The sequence below is a fragment of the Castor canadensis genome, chromosome 5, assembly GCF_047511655.1.
Source record: "Castor canadensis chromosome 5, mCasCan1.hap1v2, whole genome shotgun sequence".
In the NCBI taxonomy this organism is placed as follows: Eukaryota; Metazoa; Chordata; class Mammalia; order Rodentia; family Castoridae; genus Castor; species Castor canadensis.
In genome coordinates this window covers 111,609,662-111,628,679 of record NC_133390.1, presented here as the reverse complement: position 1 = coordinate 111,628,679, position 19,018 = coordinate 111,609,662, and the positions used below count along the sequence as shown (strand labels likewise).

The window sequence follows — 19,018 nt, the reverse complement described above, 5'->3', positions numbered from 1 at the left end:
TTTTGAAGGAAGTTCCACTGTGAGTAAAATACTATCAAACAGTATCATATACTATAGGGAAATCTTTCATGAAAAGAAGAGTCAATTCACGCAGTAAACTCCATTGTTGTCTTATTTTAAGAAATTGTAACAGCCAACTCAGCAACCTTCAGCAACCCTCACCCTGATCAGTCAGCAATCATCAACATCAAGGCAATACTCTCCGCCAACAAAAAGATTACAGTTCACCAAAAATTCAATTGCTCATTAGCATTTTTAGCAACAAAGTGTTCTTACTTAAGGTAAACACATTTTTAAACATAATGCATTATAAACTGTTAAGGTTTGAATCTAAAAATGCCTCACTAGTCTCATGTGTTAACGGTTTGGTTGCCAGATGATGGGCTTTTGAGAGGTGATTGGATCACAATGGTGCTTACTTCATTAGTGACTTATTCCATTGATGAATTCATAGCTGAATGGACTATTAGGAGGCAGGGCTTGGTTGGAAGCACTTGGTTACTGGGGACATGCCTTGAAGGGTACATCTTGTCATTGGCCCTTTTCTATCACTCTCTCTGTTTCCTGACTGCCATGAAGGTAGCTTTCCTCCTCCCTCCCCCCCCACCCTGTGCCCTTCGGCCATGATGTTTCTGCCTTGCCATCACCTAAAAGCAATGCAACAAGCTAACCATAGACTGAAACCATGAATCAAAATCATTTTTTCCCTTTTGAAGTTGCTATCTCAGGTATTTTGTCACACTGATGAAAAAGAAGCTACTACACACAATAGACTTCAGCATGGTGTAAATATAACTTGTATACACTGGGAAACAAAATTCATGTGACTCACTTTCCTCATATTGTTTATTAAAGTGATTTGAAACTGAACCTGCAATAGATTCAGGTATGTCTATAACTAACTAGGATTTTAAATTAACTATATTATAGCTATGCTCAAAGACATAAAGGAATATGTATTAATAATGAATTTTTAAAAAGGAAAACCTCATTGAGAAACTATTAAAAATTGAAATTTCAGGAATCATAAAATAAGACAGGTACTAGTGGCTCTCACCTGTGATCCTAGCTACTTAGGAAACTGAGATCAAGATAGTGGTTTAAGGACAGCCAGAATAAAAAGTTCTTAAGAACCCATCTCAACCAATAGCTGAGCACAGTGCAACACACCTATCAAGCCAAGCTACATGGGTAACTGAGATCAGGAGGATTATGGTTCCAGCCAGCCCAAGCAAAAAAACTTCCTAAGACCTCAACTCAACTGAGAAAGGCTGGACATAGTGACATGTCTGTCATCCCAGCAATGGCAGGCAGCATAAAAAAGGAGGATCACGGTCCAGGCTTCCTAGGCAAAAAGTGAGACCCTATCTTCAAAGTAACCAGAGCAAAATGACTTGAGGTATGGCACAAGCAAGTGCAAAGTCCTGAGTTCAAACCCCAGGACCACAAACAAAAAAAAGAATAAAAAATGCAGTACCTAAAATAAAAGTTCACTGAATGAACTTGTATAGAATTTTGCATTTATAGAAACAACAATCAACAAACTTTTTTTTTAATTCTTTCTTTTTAATTTTATTATTCATATGTGCATACAAGGCTTGGGTCATTTCTCCCCCCTGACCCCACCCCCTCCCTTACCACCCACTCTGCCCCCTCCCTCTCCCCCTCAACCCCCTCAATACCCAGCAGAAACTATTTTGCCCTTATTTCTAATTTTGTTGTAGAGAGAGTATAAGCCATAATAGGAAGGAACAAGGGTTTTTGCTGGTTGAGATAAGGATAGCTATACAGGGAGTTGAGTCACATTGATTTCCTGTGCGTGTGTGTTACCTTCTAGGTTAATTCTTTTTGATCTCACCTTTTCTCTAGTTCCTGGTCCCCTTTTCCTGTTGACCTCAGTTGCTTTTAAGGTATCTGCTTTAGTTTCTCTGTGTTAAGGGCAACAAATGCTAGCTAATTTTTTAGGTGTCTTACCTATCCTCACCCCTCCCTTGTGTGCTAAAGCTTTTATCATGTGCTCAAAGTCCAATCCCCTTCTTGTGTTTGCCCTTGATCTAATGTCCACATATGAGGGAGAACATACGATTTTTGGTCTTTTGGGCCAGGCTAACCTCACTCAGAATGATGTTCTCCAATTCCATCCATTTACCAGCAAATGATAACATTTTGTTCTTCTTCATGGCTGCATAAAATTCCATTGTGTAGAGATACCACATTTTCTTAATCCATTCGTCAGTGGGGCATCTTGGCTGTTTCCATAACTTGGCTATTGTGAATAGTGCCACAATAAACATGGGTGTACAGGTGCCTCTGGAGTAACCTGTGTCACAGTCTTTTGGGTATATCCCCAAGAGTGGTATTGCTGGATCAAATGGTAGATCAATGTCTAGCTTTTTAAGTAGCCTCCAAATTTTTTTCCAGAGTGGTTGAACTAGTTTACATTCCCACTAACAGTGTAAGAGGGTTCCTTTTTCCCTGCATCCTCGCCAACACCTGTTGTTGGTGGTGTTGCTGATGATGGCTATTCTAACAGGGGTGAGGTGGAATCTTAGTGTGCTTTTAATTTGCATTTCCTTTATTGCTAGAGATGGTGAGCATTTTTTCATGTATTTTTTGGCCATTTGAATTTCTTCTTTTGAGAAAGTTCTGTTTAGTTCACTTGCCCATTTCTTTATTGGTTCATTAGTTTTGGGAGAATTTAGTTTTTTAAGTTCCCTATATATTCTGGTTATCAGTCCTTTGTCTGATGTGTAGCTGGCAAATATTTTGTCCCACTCTGTGGGTGTTCTCTTCAGTTTAGAGACCATTTCTTTTGATGAACAGAAGCTCTTTAGTTTTATGAGGTCCCATTTATCTATGCTATCTCTTAGTTGCTGTGCTGCTGGGGTTTCATTGAGAAAGTTCTTACCTATACCTACTAACTCCAGAGTATTTCCTACTCTTTCCTGTATCAGCTTTAGAGTTTGTGGTCTGATATTAAGATCCTTGATCCATTTTGAGTTAATCTTGGTATAGGGTGATATACATGGATCTAGTTTCAGTTTTTTGCAGACTGCTAACCAGTTTTCCCAGCAGTTTTTGTTGAAGAGGCTGCTATTTCTCCATCATATATTTTTAGCTCCTTTGTCAAAGACAAGTTGGTTATAGTTGTGTGGCTTCATATCTGGGTCCTCTATTCTGTTCCACTGGTCTTCATGTCTGTTTTTGTGCCAGTACCATGCTGTTTTTATTGCTACTGCTTTGTAATATAGTTTGAAGTCAGGTATCGTGATACCTCCTGCATTGTTCTTTTGACTGAGTATTGCCTTGGCTATTCGTAGCTTCCTGTGTTTCCATATAAATTTAACAGTAGATTTTTCGATCTCTTTAATGAATGTCATTGGAATTTTGATGGGAATTGCATTAAACATATAGATTACTTTAAGGAGTATCGACATTTTCACTATGTTAATTCTTCCAATCCATGAGCATGGGAGATCTCTCCACTTTCTATAGTCTTCCTCAATCTCTTTCTTCAGAAGTGTATAGTTTTCCTTGTAGAGGTCTTTCACATCTTTTGTTAGGTTTACACCAAGGTATTTGATTTTGTTTGAGGCTATTGTAAATGGAATTGTTTTCATACATTCTTTTTCAGTTTGCTCATTGTTAGTGTATAGAAATGCTAATGATTTTTCTATGTTGATATTATATCCTGCTACCTTGCTATAGCTATTGATGATGTCTAGAAGCTTCTGAGTAGAGTTTTTTGGGTCTTTAAGGTATAGGATCATGTCATCTGCAAATAGGGATATTTTGACAGTTTCTTTACCTATTTGTATTCCTTTTATTCCTTCTTCTTGCCTAATTGCTCTGGCTAGGAATTCCAGTACTATGTTGAATAGGAGTGGAGATAGTGGGCATCCTTGTCTGGTTCCTGATTTTAGAGGGAATGGTTTCAGTTTTTCTTCGTTAAGTATAATGCTGGCTGTAGGTTTGTCATATACAGCTTTTATAATGTTGAGGTACTTTCCTTCTATTCCTAGTTTTCTTAGAGCTTTTATCATGAAATGGTGTTGGATCTTATCAAAGGCTTTTTCTGCATCTATTGAGATGATCAAGTGGTTTTTGTCTTTGCTTCTGTTAATGTGATTTATTACGTTTATTGATTTTTGTATGTTGAACCACCCCTGCATCCCTGGGATGAAGCCTACTTGGTCGTGGTGAATAATCTTTTTGATGTATTGTTGAATGGTTTGCCATTATTTTGTTGAGGATTTTTGCATCAATGTTCATTAAGGAGATTGGCCTATAGTTCTCCTTTTGGAGGTGTCTTTGCCTGGTTTTGGGATAAGTGTAATACTGGCTTCATAAAATGAAGGGCAGTTTTCCTTCCCTTCCTTTTTCATGGAACAGTTTAAGGAGGGTTGGTATCAGTCCTTCTTTAAAGGTCTGATAGAATTCAGCAGAGAATCCATCAGGTCCTGGACTTTTCTTTTTGGGGAGACTCTTGATTGCTGCTTCAATTTCATTTTGTGTTATAGATCTATTCAGGTGATTAATTTCCTCTTGGTTCAGTTTTGGATGGTCATATGTATCTAGAAATCTGTCCATTTCTTTTAGATTTTCAAATTTATTTGAATATAGGTTCTCAAAGTAGTCTCTGATGATTTCCTGGATTTCCATGGTGTTTGTTGTTATCTCCCCTTTTGCATTCCTGATTCTACTAATTTGGGTTTTTTCTCTCCTCATTTTAGTCAGGTTTGCCAGGGGTCTACCGATCTTGTTTATTTTTTCAAAGAACCAACTTTTTGTTTCATTAATTCTTTGTATGGTTTTTTTCGTTTCTATTTCGTTGATTTCAGCTCTTATTTTTATTATTTCTCTCCTTCTATTTGTTTTGGGATTTGCTTGTTCTTGTTTTTCTAGGAGTTTGAGATGAATCATTAGGTCATTGATTTGGGATCTTTCAATCTTTTTAATGTATGCATTCATGGCTATAAACTTTCCTCTCAGGACTGCCTTAGCTGTGTCCCATAGGTTCCGGTAGGTTGTGTTTTCATTTTCATTGACTTCCAGGAACTTTTTAATTTCCTCTTTTATTTCATCGATGATCCATTCTTCATTAAGTGATGAGTTATTTAGCTTCCAGCTGTTTGCATGTTTTTTGTCTTTACTTTTGTTGTTGAGTTCTACTTTTACTGCATTGTGATCAGATAGTATGCACGGTATAATTTCTGTTTTCTTGTATTTGCTGAGACTTGCTTTGTGCCCTAGGATATGATCTATTTTGGAGAAGGTTCCATGGGCTGCTGAGAAGAATGTATATTGTGTAGAGGTTGGATGAAATGTTCTGTAGACATCTACTAGGTCCACTTGATCTATTGCATATTTTAGATCTTGGATTTCTTTATTGATTTTTTGTTTGGATGACCTATCTATTGATGATAATGGAGTGTTAAAGTGTCCCACAACCACTGTGTTGGCGTTTATATATGCTTTTAGGTCTTTCAGGGTATGTTTGATGACATTGGGTGTGCTGACTTTGGGTGCATACAGGTTGATAATTATTATTTCCTTTTGGTCTATTTCCCCTTTTATTAGTATGGAATGTCCTTCGTTATCTCGTTTGATCAATGTAGGTTTGAAGTCTACTTTGTCAGAGATAAGTATTGCTACTCCTGCCTGTTTTCGGGGGCCATTGGCTTGGTAAATCTTCTTCCAGCCTTTCATCCTTAGCCTATGCTTATGTCTGTCGGTGAGATGGGTCTCCTGTAAGGAACAAATTGTTGGATCTTCCTTTTTAATGCATTTCATTAAGCAGTGCCTTTTGATGGGTGAATTAAGTCCATTAACATTAAGCGTTAGTACTGATAGGTATATGGTGATTCCTGTCATTTAGTTGTCTTAGTTGTTTGAAGGTTTGATTGTATGTATCTAAGTTGAGGTTGCTCTCTACTGTCTTGCTTTTTCTTTTCCTGTGGTTTGGTGCTGCCTGTCTTTTCATGGTTAAGTTGGGTTTCACTTTCTGTGTGCAGAATCCCTTGAAGAATCCTTTGTAGGGGTGGCTTTGTGGTCACATATTGTTTTAGTTTCTGCTTATCATGGAAGACTTTTATTGCTCCATCTATTTTGAATGATATTTTTGCTGGGTAGAGTATCCTGGGGTTGAAGTTATTTTCATTCAGTGCCCGGAAGATCTCACCCCAGGCTCTTCTTGCTTTTAATGTTTCTGTTGAGAAGTCTGCTGTGATTTTGATGCGTTTACCTTTGTATGTTACTTGTTTTTTCTCTCTTACAGCCTTCAATATTCTTTCCTTAGTTTCTGAACTTGTTTTAATGATGATATGTCATGGGGTAGTTCTATTTTGATCTGGTCTGTTTGGTGTCCTGGAGGCCTCTTGCATCCGTATGGGAATATCTTTCTCTAGATTTGGGAAATTTTCCGTTATTATTTTGTTAAATATATTATGCATACCCTTCGCTTGCACCTCTTCTCCTTCTTTGATGCCCATGATTCTCAAGTTTGGTCTTTTGATGGAGTCGGTGAGTTCTTGCATTTTCTTTTCACAGGTCTTGAGTTGTTTAATTAATAGTTCTTTGGTTTTTCCTTTAATTACCATTTTATCTTCAAGTTCTGAGATTCTGTCTTCTGTTTGTTCTATTCTGCTGGATTGGCCTTCCATTTTGTTTTGCAGTTCTGTTTCATTCTTTTTTCTGACGTTTTCCATATCCTGGCTGTTTTCCTCTTTAACGTTGTCTATTTTTGTCCTGAGTTCATTTATCTGTTTATTCATTATGTTCTCTCTTTCACTTTGGTGTTTATACAGTGCTTCTATGGTTTCCTTTGTTTCTTCTTTTGCCTTTTCAAATTCTGTATTTTTGTTGTCTTGGAATTTCTTGAGTGTCTCCTATACATTTTGGTTGACCCTATCCAGTATCATCTCTATAAAATTCTCATTGAGTACCTGTAGTATGTCTTCTTTTAAATTATTCTTGTGGGCTTCATTGGGTCCTTTGGCATAGTTTATCTTCATTTTGTTGGAGTCTGGATCTGAGTATCTGTTTTCTTCAATTCCCTCTGATTCCTGTACTACTTTTTTTCTGTGGGGAAACTGGATTCCCTGTTTTTTCTGTCTTCCCGTCATTGTCTTTGGTGTTGTTACTGTCCCTGTACTGTGTGCAATTAAGTCTTTTCTAGCTTTTAATAATAACAATGGTAATATTTAGAATGGAAGGATGAGCTGAGATGGAAAGCAAGAAGTTAAAGAAATGGGAAAAACAAATACACAGACTGGAGGGAGAAAACAGAACAAGGTGTCAGACAAGAAGATTTCAAGGGTATAAACAGGGAGCTTTAGTGTACTAATCAACAGTAAACTGAACAGACATTAGAGAGACAAAGAGGATTGAAAATAAAAAATTAAAAAAAAGGTGAGAATAAAAATAAAAAATAAGTAAATGAAAGAAAAATCTATTTATAAAAATGTATTAAAATAAAATGAAAAAATAGAAAATTTTAAAAAACCAAAAAACCAAAAAACCTCCAAGTTCAGATGCAGTGAAGTCACAGTCTCCAATCCTGGAGATGGTGCCTCAGATGTTGTTCTGTAGTTGTCTCATCAAAGGGGACGCAGAAAGAAGAACAAAACTACACACACACACACAAAAATAACCCCACCAAGTGTCCCAAGTTCAAATGCAATACAGTTTCAGTAAGTTTTTCAACTTGCAGGTGTAATTCGGTTGTTCTCTCATCAAAGGTAGGGAGACAAAGAAAGAAAAAAAAAAAGAGTGGAGACAGTTCTGAGAATGGTTTCTGCAACTGTGGCTTGCCTGCCCACTGTTGTCAGCCTGCTGTTGCTGGAGGCGTTATTTATGCAGATCTCTGGGGTGAGCTTAGCACTCACCTGGACCTGCAGGCTTTGTTGCTCAGATTTCTCCTGTGCATGAGCCTCTGCTATAAGCTTTCCCCTTTCCAAGCACTGGGAAAGGTGACACTGCACCCACGTTCTCAGGCCTGCGTGTTTATTTACAGTTCATGTGGGAGGTGGGTCTTCCCCTCTCCTCTGTGCAGTTTTCCTCCCACCACCACTTTCACAAGCTTTCCTGCTCCTGATTACTGGGAGGTGCTGCTGCTCCTGCCAGCCGCCATGTTTATTTACATTTCACATGGGAAGTGGGTCTTCCCTCCTCTCCTGTGGAGTTTTCCTCCCTCCACCACTCTCACCAGCTTTCCCACTCCTAGTTGCTGGGCGTGCGCCCCGCTCCTGCCAGATGCTCTCCAGCCCGCCTAGCTTGTTTATTTACAGTCCCGGGAAGGATTCCCTTCCCCCAGTCTTCGGTGCTCAGTGTGCCCCACCCTCTTTCCTGCGTGTCTTATTTGTTCTTATTGCTTATTACTCAGTTTCTCTTTTTTCCTGGGGTGGAGGTCAGTCTGTCCAGAGGGCTATGCTGCTCTGGCCCAGGCTTGTCTGTGGGAGTTCCGTGGTACCACAAAGCTCACCTAGTCCGCGTCTTCCCAAGCCGTCTGGGCGCAGGTGACTGGCAGCCGGGGGCCCTCCTTGTTTCTTCGTTTAATGTGAAGTGGAGATTCTCTGCGCCAGCAGGAGGTGTGGAGGGGTCAAAGTTATGCCTTTTCTCAGTGATTATGCCTGCAAAGTGTGTCTCTGACGTCTCTCCAAGATTTCACTATAGGAGGCTCGCTTTCTGCTTTCTCCCCCTAGTTGCCATCTTGGAAAACCAAAACTTTTTTAGATCATTAAAAATTACTCAGCTTGAAGAACAGAGATAAACTTTAAGGAAAATGAACAGAGCCCCAGCATCCTTAGAAAGGAATAAATGCACCATAAGTGATAAATACAGTAAATATATAAATATAGAAGACTGTTTTCCTTGAATTTCTTTAAATTCACATGCTCATTTAAAGCAAGAATTATTATGTTGTAAGGTATAAAGTATGTCAATGTAACACATGGCACAGCTAAAGCATAGAGAGAGGAGGTAAATGGATCTATTTGTTGCACTCATGTTTTATGACATGGCATGTAGATTATTATATTTATATTTATATTATGTCAATTATATTATTATTTATATTTATTAATTATATTATTATTTATATTTAATTATATTATTATTTATATTTATTATATTTAGATTTAAAAGTTAAGATGTATACTACACTTGTTTGATAAACCACTAAAAATAAATATGAAAGCTATAACTAAAAATCAAATAAGTTAAAAGTATTCAAATTCTCTAAAAGATGGAGGTGTAAACGTTACTTGGGTAAGATTTTTAATAAACCTTCGTACTGGTTCAACAATGTCATTTGAGTTTTGACAAAGCCAGAAAAACAACCTAGTAGGAAAAAGAAAGTCTGTCAGCAAATTGTGTGGAACAACTGAATATGTATATAGGAAAGTATACCTAATCTACCTTATACCGTGTATAAAAATTCACTCAAAATAAATTATAGCACCAAATGTAAGAAATCAAGCAATAAAGGTATTAGCAAAAACATAGCAAAATATCTTCAGAATATAGAAGTGTGAACTGTAAAAAATGAAACCATTAAAATTGTTTAAAAATTGGGGGAGAAGAATAAAAAGAGTAACAGAAGATTAATTTGATCAAAGTACATCATATGTATTTATGCGAATATCACAATGAAATCCCTTTGTGCAATTAATACATGCTAATAAAAAGGAAAATTAATAGAAAAATGATGAAAAATAAACACATCTGCTCATCAAAAGATGCCATTAAAAATGAGTAAGCATGATATGTGGAAGAGGGAGGCTCTTCAAGTTCATAAAGTGGAAATTGGCCACCCTTTTTTATGATCTCAGTTTAAGTTCACATGTTGCCTCTTCAAAAAGATTTTTGTCAACCACCCTAAAGTCTTCTTCATTTGTGCTTCTTCATCCCTGGTTTCTATTCCATTTTTAATAATATCACTATAGGGATATTCTTATATCCACTTATTGATTTTTGTGTTTGCTATCTTTGAGACAGTAATTTTGACCACTTTGCTGAATGCTGTTTGCCTAATGTCCTAAGAGAATTCTGCCTGTCACATGAGAGCTGTTCAGTGAGCTTTGTGAAACTGAAACAGAACCAAAGGCATACCCAAATGAGTACCAGTAATCATTATGTTCTTTTTTTAAACCTCTGAGTATGCTCTGAAGCGTTTTGGTGATGCTCGTGTATTCTGTATCTGGGGGGAGAGAAGAGGCCTTATTCTTGAACTTCTTTTGCCTAAAAGCCAAGAGCAAGTTTGTTTGTGGGTTATTAGTAGTAGTATGATCCTTTGTTTGTTTTGTTTTAGGTTGGATTGGGGCAGGGCTTCACTCTTGCAAAGCAGGCACTCACAAAGCAGGTGGTCTACCACCTGAGCCACACCTTCAGTCCATTTTGATCTGGTTATTTTGGAGATGAGCTCTTAAAAACTATTTCTCCGGGCTTGCCTCAATCTGAGATCCTCCAGATCTCAGCCTCTCAAGTAGCTAGGATTACAGGCATGGGCCACTGGCGCCTGGTAGTAGTATAATTCTTAACTGGATTTTGAAAAACAGTTTGAAAGTTGTTTATTGAATTTATAAGAAAGAAAATATAGAAACTCAATTCTCTTTTTTTCCCCAAACTCAAAATCTTTTAAGGATTTTTCTGCCCATAAACATAAAACACCATCAATGAAAAAACAGAAAAAAATACAGGAAAAGGATAATAAAGGGATGTCAGCTTCATTTGCAATCTCATCACAGAGAGAGGTATCCACTGTTAACATTTTTCTATTGAACTTTCTAAATTTTTTTCATATACATAGCTATATAGACTTAATGTAGCTATGCCATGGAAATATAGCTGCTCCAATTAATGATGTCGACACAGTATTTCTTTATAGAAATGTATCTTAACTTATTTAGCTAGGTTTTCTCTTCATAGATACTTAGGTTGGTCATAGTTTTGTTATTAAAAATTAGGTTGCAATGAACATCTGCACACATGTGTCTATGGTCCTGTCCCATTTTTCCCTTACATAGTGCCTCAAAGAATTGCAGAGTCAAATCATATTCCCATTTTGTTTTTCATTTATGAACAATGTTACACTTTGTATTTTGTCTAACATGAGGAGATGGGGTGAGTTTTCAACTATTGGCTTTTACATTTATGATTATAGTAAATCACTTTTGCCTCAGAAACTGGGGGGCTCTGTTTAGAAGTTACAGTGGTTACAGAAGCCCAGAGGTAGAAATACATACACAAGGACAATATATTCAGTTCCCAAGCAAGAGCTAGGGAACACAACAGATAGGTTATGTGTAATTGAAGTTTTATTCTTTTAGGAGATTTTTTTTCTCATCATTCAGTCCTGTCAGCATAATCTAAGCCTCAGGGTATGGGTGTACAAACATGTACAAGTATGTGCAAAACTTAAAAGATGCTGATGTTGCCTTTTTATAGATGCTTTGATGAAGTTGAATACTTTTTAAATTTAGCAGAAGTTCTGATAAATACATAAGCATACCAATTTCACAACATACAGTTTTAAGCAAATAATCTATATCTTAAATTTAAATATGGAGAAAATAAATTGAATGTAATGTTTTTAAAAGCTAATTTTGGTAAATCTTCAGGAACTGTCACACCTACATTAAATGATGAACAAAGCTTAAGAACTCTGTAGACCTGCTCTGTCCAGTATGGTAGCTAACAGCAACATGTAGCTATTGAGCATTCGAAATGTGGGGATAGCTTCTTGCTGAAGTGTAACATTTTGGATTTGTAGAGTTGAATAAAGTATACTGTTAAAATTAATTTTACATGTTTCTTGTTACATCTTTAATGTGGCTTTTGGAAATTTTAAATTACACCTGTGGCTTTATTTTATATATATATAAAACTTCAGTGGTTATTGATGATATAAATAGTGAAGCAAACTTTTCCACGCTAAAAATGTTATATTTTATTTGATACTTTCAAAATGATAAAGACAATGAATTTTAACTGAAGAATACTTTTCATCTCCCTCTCTCTTTTTTTTTTAAAGCTGTGTGCAGGTTCGGTAGGAATACAATTATTTTTCAAATATTTTCTTTCTTTTTTTTTCTTTATTCATTTATTCATATGTGCATACATTGTTTGGGCCATTTCTTCCCCCCTGCCTCCCCTACCCCCCTCGCTTCCAGGCAGAACCTGTTCTGCCCTTTTCTCCAATTTTGTTGAAGAGTAGACATAAGCAATAATAAGAAAAACAAAGCATTTTTGCTAGTTGAGATAAGGACAGCTATACAGAGAGATTCCTAGCGTTGCTTCCGTGCACAAGTGTGTTACAACCCAAATTGATTCATCTCTACCTGACCTCTTCACTACTTCTCAGTCACATTCCCATAGTGACCTCTGTCATTTTAAGGTTACTGTATTAGGTCCTCATCTTCCTCTCTTAATCTCAACTTGCTAATGTCTCTTATTCCTAGCTTTTTGCCTTATTTAATTCAGCTTTTACTTAAATTTAGTAAACTCTACTTAAAGTCAATAATGGTAGAACTCAAGACAGAAATCAGTAGAAACATGAAGGGGAAATTGGGATTCTTGGTAGCTTTGCTGTTTTACATCCTGACCACCAGGTCTGGAGAAGGACTACACAAGCCAAGGTGTTTGCCTTCTATATTGTGGGCTTCAATTCTCGTTGTTTACTGATACATAGGCATACATAAGACCAGAGCTGGAGAGCCAGAGTTCATATTCTGGCCCTGCAGCTTACAAATAAGTGGTGCCTCACCCAGTGTCCTCACTTAATAAAATGAGGAAACACACATGCAATATGCCTAGTGCGGTAAGGATTCAAAATATGTTAGCTGTTTCTATTTTATGTTTTTTATTCTAAAGTTAGTGTTTCCTGTATCACATTAAATTCCTGAGAAGTGGTCATTTCATTCCTGGGCATTTGTAACATTTCTCCTAATTAAGGAAATGAAATGAATGTTTTTCACCTATTTTTTAAAATCTAAATAATTAGAGCCACAAAAGTATGCCCAATTTATTTTTTTTCTTACAAGTATGCAATTCAGTGGAGGAAGGATAGCCTTTTCAATATATGGTGTTGGAGCAATTGGATGTTCTTAGGCAAAACAGACAAAACAAACCTTGACCTAAACCTTATACTGTATACTAAAATTAACTCAAAATGGGTCACAGACTTCAATATTGAAAAACTATAAAACTTTAAGAAAAAATTGTTAGGACCTAGGGTTAGGTAAGAAGTTCTTAGACTTGAGCTGAAAGTATGAAATCTAAAAGGAAAAATTGATAAATTGGACCTCAGCAAAATAAATAGTAGCTTTGTGAAAGACTCTCTTAAGAAGAATTTAAAGATAAGTTATAGACCAGGAGAATATATTTGCTAAAGGACTTGTATGTAGAATAAAGAACACTTAAAACTCTGTATTTAAAAAATCCTAGAAAATGAGCATAAATTTCACCAAAGAAGATTATATTCATGAAAATAAATATATGAAAATATGTTCAATATCATTAGCTATCAGCACAATGATATCCTACTGGGCTGGGAGTATATATCTCAAGTTGTAGAAGCACTTTACTAAGCATGAGAAACAAGGTATAAAAGAAACATACTTAAACATAATAAAGGCTATCTTTAACAAACCTATAGCCAATATCACACTAAACACAGAAAAACTGAAATTATTTCCTCTAAAGTCAAGAATGAGACAAGGCTTTGTAGTCTCCACTGTTTTTCAATATAGTACTGAAATTCTTAGAGCAAAAAGGCAAGAGAAAGTAAAAGGGATTCAAGTAAGAAAGGAAGAAGTCAACTTCTCCATGTTTGTAGATGATACGACCCTATATTTAAAAGACTAAAGACCCCACCAGAACACTTTTAGATCTGACAAAGTCTTTCTGCAAAGCAGCTGGATACAAATCTGCATATAAAATTCATTTGCATTTCTGTACACCAGTAATGAACAATTTGGGAAAGAAATCAGAAAAATAATTCCACTCACAGTACCTCAAAAAAAAAAAAAAGACCTAGGAATAAACTTAAGAGGTGAAAGACCTTTCTAATGAAAACTGTAAAATCTTGAAGAAAGACATTGAAAAAGACACTAGAAGATGGAGTGGCCTCTCATGTTCATGAATCAGCAGAATTAAATGTGATATGAAAATGACCATCTTACCAAAATCAATATACAGATTCAATGTAATTTCCCATCAAAATCCCAATGTAGTTTTTCACAGAAATAGAAAAATTAATCCTAAAATTCCTAAGGAAACCAAATAGTAAAAGTGATACTTAGCAAAAAGAGTGGTGCTGGACTTCATGTTATATTAGAGTCATAGCAATAACACCAGCACAGTTCTGACAAAAAACAGACATGTAAGCCAATGGAATAGAATAGAAGGCCCAGAAAATGCACGTATTTATAGCCATGTGATTTTTGACAAAGAGCCAAAAACATACATTGGAGAAAAGACAGCCTCTTCTACAAACCGTGCTCAAAAAACTGGATATCTGCGTATAGAAGACTGAAACTTGACTCTTGTTTCTCACCTTATACAAAAATCAAGGGCTGAAGGCATGCTCAAGTGATAGAGGGTCTGCCTTGCAAGCAAGAAGCTCTGAGATCAAACCTGGTACTGCCAAAAAATCAATGTAAAGTGGATCAAAGATCATAATCTAAGACCTAAAACTTTGTAACTCCTACAAGAAAACAAGGAAGACACTTGAAAATCTAGGCAGGACCCCAGTTGTCCATGAAACAAGTAAGAATGGACAAATCAGATCACACCAAATGAAAAAGCTTCTGTATATCTAGAAAACATTTCACCAGAATGAAGATACAACCCATAGAATAAGGGGAAATCTTTGTAAGCTATTCATTGGATAAAGGATTACTATTCAGAATGTTCATTGAGCTCAAAAAAATAAAAAACCAAACAACCAAATTAATAAATTAGCAAATGAATTGAACAGTCAGTTCTCAGAATAAGCAGTATAAAAGGATAACAAATACATGAAGAAATATTTGGCATCCTTAGCCACAAAGAAAATACAAATCAAAACAACACTGAGATTCTACCTCACCCCAGTCAGAATGGTTAACGTCAAGAAAACAACAAATGCTGGCAAGGACTCTGGGATGGGGGGGGCCCTTATACACTGTTGATAATTACATAAATCAGTGCATCCACTATGAAAATCAGTATAGAGGGTTATCAAAAAATTGAAATATATCTACTTTATGACCCTGGTCTACCTCTCTGGCATATATCTGAAGGAGTATAAATCAAAATACAAGTGACATACCTGTACACTCATGTTTATACAGCACTATTCACAATAGCCTAGCTATGGAATCAATGGATGGAACTAGAGCTCATCATGCTGAGTGAGATAAGCCAAGTTCAGACAGCCAAATATTGCATGTTTCACTCAGATGCAGACTCTAGACATAGAGTAATAATTACAGGGGGACATTTGTGTTAAAGGGGCGCTGTCTAGGTGTGTGAATCAGTAGAAAGGGAGGGGGGAAGGAGAGGGTACTGGAGGATGAACATAATTGAAGTATATTGCATATATATGATATATATGAAGATAGCATAGTGAAACTACTATTTGAAATGGGGTGGGGTAAGGGAGTATAATAGAGGGAGTGAATTTGATATAAGTACATTGTATCCCTTTCATGGAAGTATCACAATGAAACCCCTATGTACAATTAATGCACCCTAACAAAAAACTTAGTATATAATTTCATTTATATAGCATTCCTGAAATAACAATGTTATAGATGTAGAGAAAAGATTCACAGTTGTCAGGGATTAGGAATGATGAGGGTAGTAATAGATTTGGCTACAAAGCATACAAAGAAATCAGCTTTGTGGTGATACAGTTCTGTATTTTGATTGTGGTAGTTATGTGACACTACACTTGTGATAAAATTACTTAGAACTATACACATGCACATGTACACACCAGTGTGTGTACAACTGATGAAAGCTGAATAAGTTCTATAAGCAGAACTAATGTAAATATCCTAGTTTTAGTATTGTATTATGATTATGCAAAGTGTCAAAACCTGGAGTTAAGGGAGAACAAGACCTCTCTATATATTCATTTGTTTTTTCCTATAAAACTATAATTATTTCAAAATAAAAGTTTTTTTAAATCAATGTATTTTCTGATTCCTTCAATTAATAACTATTTTCTGAGGGTGTTTTTCCTATTGTAATAAAACTATGTGAATTAATGATCACATAGTATTTATTACATCAGAATGGCTTGGTAATGATGTTGCAGAGGTCTCCTAATAACATAATGACCTAACATAGTTTTGAGTTCATTTGAGCAAGCACAATAGAAAAATCTTAAAGTGGTGAAGAAATTGCATGAAAATAGTACTTGCATTAGGTGATGAATTTTATATTTATTTATTTATTTATTTTTCCAGTGCTGAGAATGAAACTTAGGGCCTTGTATGTGCTAGACAAGTGTCACTCTACCACTGAGCTGTAGCCCTCGAGTAGCTCTTGAACTTTTAAAATTCACATCTAGAATTATAGTCCACAGGTTTTTTTCTTTTTTATAAAACTGATAAATTAAGGTTAAAATAGGCTATTTGCTTATCCCTGAAAAATGTTTCTTCCTTTTGGATGCATGTTTTAATCATGTAGCCTAGTCTAACATTAAAAAATATGGGACTCAGCTGGGTGCTGGTGGATCACGCCTGTAATCCTACCTACTCTGGACAATAGAAATTCAATGCCAACCCAGGGAAAAAGTTCCTAAGACCTCCATCTCAACCAGTAGCTCAGTGAGTGGCACACACCTGTTGTCTCAGCTGTGATCAGGAGGATCATGGTTCTAGGCCATCCTAGGCGAAAAGAAAAAAGTTTGTGTGAGACCCCCATCTCAACAGAAAAGAGCTGGGCATGGTGGCATGCGCCTGTCATCCCATTTACTTCAGGAAGCATAAATAGGGGGATTGTTGTCCAGGCCCGCCTGGGCAAAAAGCAAGATCCTATGTCAAAAGTAGCCAAAGTATAAAGGGCTGGAGGCGTGACTCAAGCAGTAGCAAGTTCAAACCCCCAGTACCACCAAAAAAAATTAAATTATTGGGCTCAAAATGTCTATCTCTAAAATAAAGGCTGAGATAAATACCTATTCAGAAGGTTCAATTAGTGATATATTGCAAACTTATTATAAACTTTACTCAACAATGCCTTTATCTATAGTAGGAGTTTACTTAGCTCCTGTTAATTCTAGAACATCATGGTGGAAATTATGGAGGTAATAAAAATTAATATGATGATATCTCTGGCCTAAAAATAACTTATAGTCCAATAGTAGATCATGTTTATGTGTGGTCAGTGCAAGTGTATAAATTGGTGTGGGTTCCAGGAAGATCAAAGCCATATACAGATCAACTCAGAAAAGAGTCCCATGCAGAGGTAGTACTTGAGCCATAGTGGGCCAAATGTGTGAGGATAGGAGGACCTTCTTCATGGGGTTGTGTTGAGACAGATGGCTCAGAAAAAAAAAAGAAAAGAGAGAAGACCCAATGTGGGTACAATGAATGACCACTATGAACTGACCTGGTAAATAGCATAATTTCTTAATCCCAGACTGAGACACATGAGTGACAAGTTGGAGTTTGTATGATGGCAAAAAGTAGGATTGAATTTTGACAACAGGATAGCCATAGGTACGGGAGTGTTTAGCCTGCCAAGGGTGAGTTAATTCACCTCCATTGAGATTCATGTTAGGAAGTCATAGCTCCTATTAGTTTTGAAATCTTGCTGTACTTTTCCATGAACACATGGAAATAGAAAATATTTTACAAATACATTTATATTGCAGAGTCTTGTTCTTTTAATGTCATATAGAAAGTCACATTGACATGAGTAGTTATTTTAGAGATAGTGTTTGCTAACAGAGTCAGCCTGCTAACCGAAGCAGTAATTTTGGCAAATGGTAACTAGGTGACAGCATGTGTGTGCTATTCTATAGTGTCATTCTGACTTAAATATAGACAGGTACAGTTACAGTGTAGTTGACCATAAAAAGCCACCTTTATGGCTACAAAAATACCCAGGAAGTCCTTTTATATGTGAAGGAAAACTATAATCTTATTTTCTTAAGCTATGTTCTTATTTTATTTTTGTGGTGCTGAGAATTGAACCCACGGCCTTGCATGTGCTAGGCAAACACTCTACCACTGAGTAAGATCCTCAGTCCCTATGTTCTCTTTAAAACTTTATATAGCAATGTGTTAGCAATTACTTTCACAGAATGGATGCACAGTCATGAGTTTTTAGAAGCATATTAGCTGTTCTTAAGGGAAAAAGTTCCTACATAAAATAACCATTAGTAGAATCCCATTTATTTGGCCCTGCCAATGTATTTCTCTGTTTCCTATTTTGAGCAGGAACAAAAAGTGAAAAGGTACCAGACCCCTTGTTCTCAAGCCCCAGGTCTGTGGTTAATGACACTTTTTCTTCCAGATACCCCTCTACCCATGGAAGGATATTTTGCTTTTTTCCCTTGAATCACACAGTCTTGATTCTGCCCTTCATCATCTATTAAGGCATGCTCTCTTTTTATGTGCTCCATTCTAGCTCACTGCTTTACTTCTCCTGTGATCATTTGCTGGCCATTGCCTCTTCTGTTAGGTCTGTCCCATGTGTCTATACTTGTGGACTCCCTGGCCCATGTGCCTACAGGTTCTGCTGTGGTGCCACAAGGGCAATGCACAGAACCGAACTCTTTAGACAGCCAAGGAGGCCTAACCCATCACACAGCCCACGAGGCCTAACCAAAGAAAGGAATGCCAGGTAAACTCTCTAGAAAAGCAAACTGATTAGATTTTCACATAGATCACATCCTCATCAACTGTAATTAATTGTGGTTGTACAAATTTTTATATTGCTTATTGTGTGTACATAGATCTTAGAAGTGATTTATGGAAGCAGTGATGAAAATATTGATGAAAGGAGAGCATGATGATTATTCTGA

At 36.5% G+C, this 19,018-nt stretch overlaps 1 protein-coding gene across 6 annotated transcripts in view; it reads left to right on the top strand.

The window, feature by feature from the left end:
• Window positions 1-19,018, top strand: part of Lekr1 (leucine, glutamate and lysine rich 1) — a 193,518-nt gene that overhangs the window by 84,277 nt on the left and 90,223 nt on the right. The gene's annotated exons all lie outside the window — the stretch shown is intronic.